Below are 12046 nucleotides of genomic sequence, written 5' to 3' on the forward strand. Positions count from 1 at the left end.
TATCATTCAAATTAAAACGCCAAAGACATATTTCGGTCGCTCATTTATTTGAATACATTACATTACATCAAACTATATAGTTTTCAGGTTTCATTATCCAAAAAAAAAAAAAGCCGCAACTTAATTATTGAGTGCATATTACAACACTGCAAAGCTTGAGGCATCACAAACAATTCCCAAACCATGCATATGATATATTTGACTCAAAACCTACTTATTCTTAAGTACTGATCTCCATGAAAGTAAGCAACCTGATGCATATTGGCTTATATATTGCTTATTTTTTTTCTTTTTTTCTTTTTCTTTTTTTTGAGGATAAATGGCAGATTTGGCTTATATATTGCTGAAACATGTATATTTCTTCTTATCTTAAAGGGTAATGTGGCATGTAACTAGGGTATGGGAATGGATAATAGTTGTATGGAGATGAAAATCACTTTTTTAAAAAATATTGGGTTTTGCACTACTTTTATAGTTTCATGATTAACCTCATAAATTTGGAAATAAATTATCAACGTTTAAGTTTGAGTTTAAGATGAACTTCTTAGAGAGATAGAGTTTCATTCCTTATTGAGTTTAGATTAAACAAAAATAACTTTGTTTTAAAAAGATGATGAGTTTGAGTTTAAGTTGAACTTGTTAGAGAGATAAAATTTCACTTCTTGTTAAGTTTGAACTAAACAAAAATAATTTTATTTAAATAAAATGACAATTTGATTTAAATATTGTGCTGATGTAGAAAATTGTGGGAGTTTCAGAGGCTTCGACTCTATATATAAAGAGAGATGGAGTTTCACTCATTGTTAAATTTGAGCTAAACAAAAATAATTTTATTTAAATAAAATGATAATTTTATTTAAATATTGTGGGAGTTTCAGAGGTTTCGGTTCTATATGTAAAGAGATAAAGATTCACTTCTTGTTAAGTTTGAATTAAATAAAATGATAATTTTATTTAAATATTGTGTTGGCATGGAAAATTGTGAGAGTAACAGTCTAATTGGTATCATCCCAAATGCAATCTTCAATATAGCTCAAGGATTGAAGTCTTTAGTCTATAGTCTATACATGAAGCAGCTCTCCGGCCATCTTCCATCAAGCACGAGCAATTGGCTTCCAAATCTTAAGGTGCTTTACCTATGTAATACTGAACTGGAGGGAATTATCCACAATTCCATCTCAAATGCTTCTATGCTTACTGAACTTGAGTTGGGTGCAAACTATTTCTAGCTCTATTCCTAATACTTGTGAAATTTAAGGCATCTGGAGAGACTCAACTTAGTTAACAATTATTTGACCAAAGATTCTTCAACTCTAGAACTAAGTTTTCTTTCATCTTTGACAAACTACAAAAATTTGACAACTATAGTTCCAGCAGATAATCCATTAAATGTTGCCCTTCCAATTCCATGGGAAATTTCTCTACTTCTCTTGAAGAATTTGTATCATTTAATTGCAACATAAAATGCATCATTCCTACATGGATTGCAAATTTAAGCAACTTGATGGCCCTACACTAGAAGACAACGAATTGGTTGGACCTATTCCAACTACAATAAGAGGAATGAGAAAGCTCCAAGGTTTGTATCTTCAACATAATAGATGGCAAGGATTCATCCCAAATGGTATTTGTCATTTGAGAAACTTGGTGGAATTATTTTTAAATCATAATTGGACCAATACCAACACGTTGGGAAGGTCTTTCTAAGCTTCAAAAGTTGTACTTGGATTCCAACCAGTTGACTTCCATACCCTTATCCTTTTGGAGTCTTTAAGACATACTGCAAATAAACATGTCATCCAATCCTTTTGGAGCATGTAACACACAAACTAATCATGGAATCTACTGTCAGGTGACATTCCTACTATTAGAGGCCTACAGTCTTTGGCAAACTTTTCTGTAGCATATAAGAAATTTCAAGGTCCTATTCCCCAATCATTTGATAAGTTGATAAGCATGGAACGCTTGGATCTATCTGATAACAACTGGTCTAGAGAAATTCCTAAGTCTTTAATGGAACTCAAATGCCTCAAATATTTCAATGTGTCTTGCAATAGATTACAAGGTGAAATTCCATATGGGGGTGTTTTTGCTCAATTCTCAGCTCAATCATTCGTGGGAAATGAAGCATTGTGTGGTCCACCCAAACAGCAAAAGTAATGTTGGATAATCAAAGATAGCCACTACAGTTGTAGTAAGATATATTTTGCCAGCAATGATAGAAACAATACTTGGATAAGTTCTCATATTTAATCTGATGAGATCCCGAAAGAAACATGTAAAACAAAAAGGTTAAGAAGATTTGTTACCTCTAGCAACGTGGAGAAGAATGACATACCTAGAACTTGAACGAGTAACAAATGGATTTAGTGAAAGTAACTTAGTTGGGAAAGGGAATCTTGGTTGAGTGTACAGGACACTTTCAGATAACAAATGTGCTACAGTAAAGGTTTTTAATTTGAAAATAGAAGAAGGGTTTAAGAGTTTTGAGATTGAATGTGATGTATTGTGTAGAATTCACCACCAGAATCTTGTGAAAATCATTGGTAACTATAGTGGTACAAATTTTAAAGCTTTGGTACTAGAGTACATGCCCATGGGGAGCCTTAAGAATTTGTTGTATTCTCATAACCACTTCTTGGATATGCTCGAAAGATTGAACATGATGATAAATGTTGCATTATCTTTGGTGTTTCTCCATCATGGTTGTCCTTTACCTGTTGTTCATTGTGATTTGAGGCGTAGCAATAGTCTTCTAAACAAAGATATGCTTGCACATGTGAGGGACTTCGGCATTTCAAAATTGTTAGGAGATGAAGACTCAATGACCCAAACCATGACATTGGCCACTATTGGTTATAGAACTAGGTGATGTCTCTACTTTATAATTCAATTTTATGTTTATACACACACAAAAAAGCTATCCCAAAAAAAAAAACAAAAAAAACAAAAACAAAAAAAAATGAAGAATTTTTCTTTTTAGCATCAAGTGAAGGTATTGGATACTTTCTGACAATAAATTTTATCAAACTTATAAAGTAAGGATCACAACAGACCATTTTTACACGTGAAGACGTATATAGTTGTAGCATTTTGTTGATGGAAACATTCACAATGAGCAATCTCACATGAAACGTTTGCTGGAGAAATGAACCTAAAATGTTGGGTAAAACAATCACTAACCCTTTTAGTAATTTTAGTTATAGATGCTAATTTGCTAAAGAAATGTGAAGAGCATTTTAATGCTAAGCTGGATTGTAGGTTGTCCATTATGCAATTGGCTATGGATTGTTTAACAAAGGCCCTGAAAAGTGGATAAACATGAGAGATGTCATAACAACACTCAAAAAATCAAATCAAAGTTTCTAAAAAATGTTAGAGAAGATTGACAACAGGAAATTATTCTAAAGTTTGTCCTTGTTTGTGCTTTTTGCTAATTATATTTTGTAGGCTATGCTATTCCCTAAAAAAAAAAACCTGTTAAAGTAGATTAGCTCGAACCAATGTATGAGCATAGTAATGAACTAATGATGAAGGATTTGTCTTATATATTTAGGCATTAATTTACATAGTAATGGTAATAGGCAATGCAATGACTCAAAGTTAGGTACAAAAGAGTCAACTCAAATTTAGCATGTTAAATCACATACGATAAATAACAAGATGGTGTTTGTTATTCATCAAAAACATGTATTGTAGATTAAAAATCCATCATCTAGCTTATGAGAGAAATTTTATAGCAATATTGAGTGGAGGATATTAGCCCCATTTTATCTTCTCTTCTTTCTTGGTTTGTTTTGCATGTTTTTCTTGAGGCCAATATGCTAGCTCACTCCTGAGCTTCTTGTGCTTCTAGATGTAACTTTGAGGGATCTAGCATTGTGTCCAATATCTCTCTTATTGTGCTAAATAGGAAAGTATTCTCCCTCTTTTATTCTTTAATAATTTATTTTATATATATATATATATATTTTAAAATTGATAGTTACAACGGAAGAATGGAGATTTGAACCCTAGATGTTTCCATTGAAAACACTCGAAGGTGCCAACTAATTGAGTTATAAGGCTCTTGGCATAATTTATTTTACTTAAAATAATAAAAGAAGAAGAAGGTGAAATCATGACAAAATGGGAAGAGTGATGAATAGAGGAGGGTTGAATATAACTAACAAAATTAAATTTAAACTTGATCTTAGAGAATAAAAATAAGTATGAGTGAGGGTTTTTAGGGCATTTGAAAAAAATGGTTAATCCAAACTTGACATGCTAAAATGGCAGGTTTGGTTAGGTTAATCTGTAGATTGGCTTGTTTTTATGTGGATAGGAATCCTCTTTTCTCGTTTAGGTATGAAATTTTTTTTTTTTTTTTTAAGATAGAATTTCTACTCTAGCCTAATTTAAGTCTATATGTGTGTGAAGCTCCCTCTTTGAGACTTGAATCACGGCCCTTACCCCCCACACCTCATAAGCATTTATACTTATGGAGTGACCACCGCACCAAGAGTGCGCGGTGGTAGGTATGACATTCTTTGTTTCATTGTTTCATACTCTCAAATCTTTCTCTCTTCAATTGTTTATATTTTTTTCTTTCACTCTTGTTAATCTTTCTTTCTTTCTCTGAGCCAATAAGGGCTAGTCTACCCCATATCATCATCATAACTCATCTTCTTCTCTCTTTCAATCTCTCATTCTTACTAAGCAATCATGGATCTTCATTTTTGTTCTTTGATCCCCAATCTCCCTCCACTAGGGATGCTACACTACCTTAATATGTAGAAATGGTGTGGTGCGGTGCCGTTTTCTTATTATAAAACTGCAAACTGCACTAGACCATGTAGTGCGATATGGTGTAATGTTATTTGCGGTGTGGTGCAGTTATGCCATTTTGCAAACAGTTTTGGTGCGGTTTGGTGAACACCCCTTACTTGTAACCATCAATCCATCATTACATCTGGCCATTGGCCTTTCCAATCAAAACACTCATACTTTTTGTATTATAATTATTATTTTTTATTTCGGATAAATTATACCAATTCCTTTCGAGGTTTAACAAAATGACACTCTCCCCTTAAGGTTTGCATAAAAAAAATAAAAATAAAATAATGTCCCCTTCACACCATGACTTCTATGATGGAATATTTCATTTTAAAAAAATGGCACTATTCCTCTCTCGTTTGTGGTTGTTGTGGGAAAAGAACACTCCCTACCTGTGATTCGTAAAGATGAGACCAAGAATATGTTTCCAAAATAGTAAAACCACTAGGCTATAGGTGCTACAAGTCTACGATGTTAGTCTGCTTGATTAGTGTTGGTGGGAAAATTTTAATGACACCAAATTGAAAACTGGTTTTTTTAAAAGAGTTATAATTTGTTAAGGATGAAGTGTAAAATTTATGTTTTACATCATCCAATAAGAGATTGTTACATTAATATTTTATTTAAAATTCATTACATCCTACCACACCTTGTAACATCTTAATAAACTCCTAATTTGATTGGATTTGTATAGGAGTATTAGAATTGATTGTGTGTGCTTATGGTTGTGCTTATTCTTAGATATGTTGTAAAGTTGTAATTAACAACTATTTTGTGTTGACTTTAATTCCATGCCAAATTTGATTGTAACTTTGTTCAATCTTTTGTATCCTGTATTTCATGTGGGATTTATTTGTAAGGGTTGTGTGTAAGAGAAAGAGTGTGAAGACTCAAGGCAACTATTAAAGACAAAAGAAGTTTTCGCGGGTAGCTCGCAAGTAGCTTTCCTACAAAGTGAAGCATGTACTCAGCACATGACTAGAATGCGAAGAGTCATGATGGATGTGACAGCTGGTTTTCGCGAGTGTCTTACTGGTAAGGTCTTCTCGTGAGATACCTGCGAAACAGTCTATTTTGCTATTTTGTCATATTTGCTCCATTACATTCTCATGCACACTATATATACCATCATTACCCACATATTGAGTAGAGAGCTTTCCAGAGAGAAAACCCTAGCCACAAACCCTTAAGAATGAGAGATTGTCATACCCACAATTCTCTACACTATCCATTGTGGTTTTCCTCTACTCCTACCTCTCCATATCCAAATCCTTGAGAGGTTGATAACCCGAATACTTACCACACCCATACTGAGTGTCTAGTGAGGTTTTGGTGCTGCTGGGAAGCATTGGAAGAAGCCAAGTTTTGACGGATGCAATCGGGCGCATTGCGGGATCTGGAAAACTAGACAAGACATGGTTTTGAGAAGCCTTGTTGGAGTAGGAGATTGTAGGGCTTAGGTGCACTAGGTAGATTAGGCTTGGAAGGTCTCTTGCTATTCGTGTATCCCAACTTATTGTCTAGTGGATCAATTTACCGCTTGGAGGGCGGCAGAGAGTTTTTTTGTCGAGTTCTTCGGTTTTCTCTTCGATAACATATCAGCATGTTATCTTGTGTTTGTATCTCTCATCCCTACTCTTTTAGCTTTCATTTTACTGTTGTATTGTGTTGAATATAGCTTAGAATAGTTGTATTGGTTGTTCGCTTGCATTTACTCTATTCCACACTTAGTTTAAGTTAAAGTGAAATCAATCGAGCCCTAATTTTTTAATTTTAGGTCTAAACTACTCTTGTGTTTTTAATACAAATCCAAGTTTTTATATGTAATAAGATGATATATCATGTTGGTATTGGGGGGTAAAACATGAACTTTACATCACAAATTTACAAAATTTAATCTCTTTTTTTAAAAAAATAAAAAAGTAAATTAACACCAACAGATTCATGAAAAAAAATCATTTAACTATCAAATAAAAAAAATAAAAAAAAGTAAGAAAAGAGAATTGGGCCAAAATTGGAATCATAAAAAGTTCAGTTTCCTGTATTGGCTTCACTTTTTTTTTGTTTTTATTATCAAAACAAGATTTTTTATTTATTAAAATTGTGCCAAATAAAAAAAAAAAAATTTGGAAGATCAATATATATCTTTACGTTTTCACTTACAAATTTACAATTAATCAGTTAAAAAAAAAAAAACCTAAATAACCAGACCGGACCATTCTAGTCCTACTAATAAGAGAAATGAAATTAAAAACAATAGCATGTTTCGGGGAAGAGGAAAAAAAGAAGGATTTTGCGAGAAGAAAGAATCACACCGGTGCGGAGGTTAATCATCTCTTTGTCGCCGACGGTGCCGTAGTCTCTCTGTAGCCGTAGCCACTAGCATTCGACTTCTTCTCAAAATTACAATCAAAGTTCGGTAATTCTAATAATTGCGTGACCCCCCATTCTTCAGAACCATGTTTCTCTCTCTGCCTCACTCATTTTGTTCTTTCTTTTTGCTGAATTTATTTGTGCTTTAGGAACTGTCATTTTATTTGAGAATGTTCTGCTTTTGGAAATAGGCAGTGCTTTTATGATTTCCTCTCTTTATTTTGTTTTAGATTAAGTTGGTACAGTGCGAAACTTGGAAAACATTTGTTTGTTTATCTTTAATGAATCAAGTGAGATATTATCTCATGATAAGCTCTATACAACAAAATACACTGTTGCAATGCTCTTTGGCAAAAAAAATCTTCCCATTGAATGTCCTTGCAATTCTCTGAATCCATATATGGTAGATAGCCACTTGAGAACTTAATCCCAAGAACGTGCTAATTGGTGAAACTGACACAAATGCATAAGATTGCTCCAAATTTAACGAGTGAAAAGAACACTCGAAGAACAAATTATCACAACTCTATAAAGTTTTCATAGAACAAGCACATGATATGACCTTCATACCCCGGTTAAGAAGCCATCTCCAACTGATAAAAGAGTGTTTAGGAATACAAAGTGGTTGCTAAATCAGTTTGTCCCCATTTACTATTTCATGTTTAACTTGAATCTTATTCTAAGCATAACAACATGAGAATGTACTAGAGTTAGAGGGGATGCAGTGAACAGAATCAACACCTGCTATTCTAGCTGTTGGGTAGATCAAGTTATTTTTATATTATTTTTTTGATAATTTGGGATCGAACAAGTTATCCTCTTGAAGAATACTTGAGACTTGCATCAAAACTATTCAATGCTTCATATACCAATCTGAATTCAAACTTCACTTTTAGAATACCAGTTACCATGACAAAGTATGGTTCTTACTCCATTGCCAATAGAATGGCTAAACGCAGGTTTAATCATGTCTCTAAGCTTTAATATCTTCCTCCAACCCCATGCGCAACTATTGGGTATGTGGACATACCAAAAGCTTTTGCCATTTTAAGAGGTAGGTATGCACCCATGCAAATCACAAGGAATCTGCCTCTATAAAGAGATTCCATATATGGTTACTAACATCAGTTCGATTCCAGTCCTGGAACTTTTTAAGCCCCAATCCTACTGATTTAGGAGAGAAATCCACATCTCATGCGACTCTGACTTTAGGGACCATAGATTCAGCACCTGCCATAAAAATCTGTTGAAGCACCTTTTGATCTCTTTGAACACTTTAACTGAAGAATGAAGATACTAGTCCACTAAACTTGTATACCACAAAGCATAGATTGTATGAGTTGTAACCTCCCTGCAAAATAAAGTTTTCTGGCACACCAGGAATTTATTCTGGCTGAAATCTTTTCAATTATAAGCTTGCAGTCACTACTAGACAGTTTTCTAGATATCAAATGCAAGCCTAAATATCTAAGATGCAGTTGGGCTTCAACAAACTGCAAGCAAGATAATATCTTGACCTTTGTACGTCCAAATTCCCCACTAAAGAAGGCTTCACTCTTGCTGGTATCAACTTGAAGACATGAAAGAATTTTGAATTCGTCCAACACATTTTTTATGATGCTAGCAGAGCCTAGGTCAGCACTAGTAAATACGATCTTATTATCACCAAAATATAAAATGGTTAACTGGAGCTTTTCACATCTAGAATGAAACTTGAAGCCTACTGCTTTTATAGCCCTAGACATCATGAGCTTCCTAAAGCCTCCATAGCAATAACAAACAAATAGGGGGAGAAAGGATCAAGCTGTCTCAATCCTTTGCCACCCTTGAAATACCTCACAAGACTACCATTAAAGACAATAGAGAAGCTAGGTGAAGTGATGCAAACCTCAACTCAATGCACAAATTTTTCAGGAATACCACAGGCAGACAAGCACCTCAGAATAATTTTCCAGTCCTCCTAGGCATCGGCCTTCATGAGGTATACTTTAATAGCTCATCTACCGGGTCCATCTTCTTTATGATATTCATTTTCCAATTCATGAGCCTGCCAGAGGATGTCTCCGCCATACTATAACCTGGACTAACAACATCTAATAAGCCAACTTTAATGTGATAGCTAATATTTTTGTACATTTGTAGATGATGCTGCAGCAAGAGATGTGTGTAAATTTCCCCATTCTAGAAGGATTTGGGACCTTAGGGACTATGGATATAGCATGGAATTAACCTCACAGAATAGTTTACCTGAGGAAAAGGAGTTGTCAGCAGCAAGCATATCCTCTCTATTGACCTTCCTCGCATGCTTAAAAAAATGAGCAGAATAGCCATCTGGACTTAGGGCATTGTCCCGTTTCATTGGAACTATAGACCACTTGATTTCATCAACAGTAACATCCCTTTGAAGCACTTGCCTTTTATGCTTAGGAATACTATCTGGTATGAGCTGTGAAAGGCTCTCCAATTTTCTTTCATCTGTCCTTGCAGGATACCCAAGCAATTTCTGGTAGAAACTAATGGTCAACTCTTGAACTATGAGGATCCTCCACTCTCATTCCTTTTTAGTCATATAATCACCTAATTTGATTTTTTGCATTCCTAACTTTCAGAATTCCATGGAAGTATGCTGTTTTGGGCCCAGCAGTAGAACCTATGAAACAATGAAGCTTCTCCTCATCTTTCCGTAATAGTGCCTGCTGACCTGGGAGGAGAAGTCTTCTTTGTACATCCTCTAGATCTTCTCTAGCTTTTTGGACTTTTAACAGAAGACCACCAAAAAATTTCGGGTTCAACTTCTTCAGCTCAACATTAAGCAACTTCATCTTCCTGCACAATCTAAACATGGGAGCACCATTAATTTCTTTGCTCCAAACAGCTCAGTTATTTTCTTATGCTCCCTATTCGCTGCTCCCTTAGTTGTTGCTTGCTTTCTGGTGCAAGAAACTTAGGATGATCTGTCCAGAAATCAAAGAACTTGAATGGCTTGGTGCCATAACTGATGACATTATAAGCAGAAGCATAGTCGGAAACAACTGGAAAATTGAATCCAACCCTAGTATGAGGAAGACAGTCAAACCAATAACAATTAACAAAGACTCTGTCTAACATCCTGTCTAGAAATTGATCATCCTGTCTAGACATTTCAGGTTACATAAATCAGACCATTGTAGGGTTCTAGTATCTTCATTATTGGAATCATAAATGAAAGAAGCAGAAAAAGACTGCCCCTTAACCATAGTGATTTCACAATGAATCCCCAACTACGAACAATGCAATCTTTAATTCATAAAGCCTTCTCAGCCTTAACCATTTCAACTACGCAAAAAGCTTAGAGATTATATCTTTTAACAGCTGCTCTCACTTCCTTCTGACTATGTTTCTTATAAAAGTTGTGAAAGTTTGTTTAAAAATGATTTTAATTTCTAAAAAATTTTTTTAGTTATCATTGCTATTAATACAAATTTATTTTTAATTTAACTAATCATTAGCTTAGTTATGATGTCATCCCAGTTTAAATAATCTTTTTAGACTGGTTGTTTGGTCTGGTTTTAAAACATTGGCACCTGAGCCAAAGGAAGCAAAAGAAGTGGCATGTGAGGATATTGTAGTCTATAGAACCTTGTTATTTGCTTAATGTGATAATCGGCAAGTTGAAGAGGCTGTGGAAATTCTTGGTAAGATTTTAAGGAAGGGGCTGAAGGCTCCTAAGCGCTGTTTCCAGCATCTTGATCTCAGTCCATGTAGTAGTGGTGAAGATATAGAAGGCAACAAGCGCTTGATTAATGGGGCTTTGATCAGAGGTGGGATTCCCAGTTTGGCTAGTTATAGTGCTATGGCTATTGAACTTTACAATGAAGGTAAGATTAGTGAAGCTAACAAAGTTATCATTCAAACGAAAGAAAGAGGATTTAGGCCAACAAACTTAATTTATGAAGCCAAGGTTGCAGCCCTGTGTAGGGGAGGGAATGTTGATGCAGCGGTGAAGGTAATTGAAGAGGAAATGGAGGGAAACTGTGTACCAAATGTTATGGCATATAATATTGTGCTGAAAGGATTGTGTAATGAGAGGAAATCAATGCTTGCTGTTGGGTATTTGAAGAATATGGCTAAGAAATTGGGTTGCAATGTAGACAAGGAAACTTACAGCATTGTAATTGATGGGTTCTGTTGTGAAAGTAGATATCTTGAAGCAAGTCAAGTGTTGCAGGAGATGTTAATAAAATTATATTGGCCTTGTGTTGATACTTAAATCTACTTATCAGGGGTCTTTGCATTGTGGGCAGGCAATACGAAGCTGTTTTGTGTTTGAGGAGATGATTAGCCAGGGTATGAAGCGAGAACTTTCTGGATGGAACTCGTTGGCAGCTTCTGTATGTCCAACATGGCTGACATTGAGGTGAGCTCTCAGACATTTAATTAGATTATTAGATTCTGGTTGTTCATGTTGGAGGAGTCATAATGGTGTAACCATTTTTATAGTCATATTTTTCTTTCTCAATTGCATGGTATCTGAACATAATGAGGAAGATTTTTCAATTGAGAGATACACAATCTGAAAAATTCATTTTTCATGAATAGAATTTGTCACACTGATAACTATTTTAGGCAGCAACTATTCACAGGAAGCATATGGCCTTATACAAGGAGCGTCCGAATAGGATATTGTGAGGAAGCCTCTCACTTGATATTAGGCGTATTTTAGACAAATTTGAAAGAAAGTTATTACTTAAAATGTGCACGAGTCTTCAAACTCCTTCGAAGAAATGGAATTCATCCAATGCTAGAGGTCTTAGGCTTTGGATCTCTTCCATTGCATTGCCAAATAATAATAATAATAATAATAATAGTAGTAGTTGTA

General features: G+C 34.7%; 2 pseudogenes; both read left to right on the forward strand.

The window, feature by feature from the left end:
* The first annotated feature begins 971 nt into the window (after positions 1–971).
* Positions 972–3389, forward strand: LOC142643106 (putative LRR receptor-like serine/threonine-protein kinase At3g47570; annotated as a pseudogene).
* Positions 3390–10029: 6640 nt separating this feature from the next.
* Positions 10030–11675, forward strand: LOC142643107 (uncharacterized; annotated as a pseudogene).
* Positions 11676–12046: the final 371 nt, after the last annotated feature.

This window comes from Castanea sativa, chromosome 7, assembly GCF_040712315.1.
Source record: "Castanea sativa cultivar Marrone di Chiusa Pesio chromosome 7, ASM4071231v1".
Taxonomy (NCBI): Eukaryota; Viridiplantae; Streptophyta; class Magnoliopsida; order Fagales; family Fagaceae; genus Castanea; species Castanea sativa.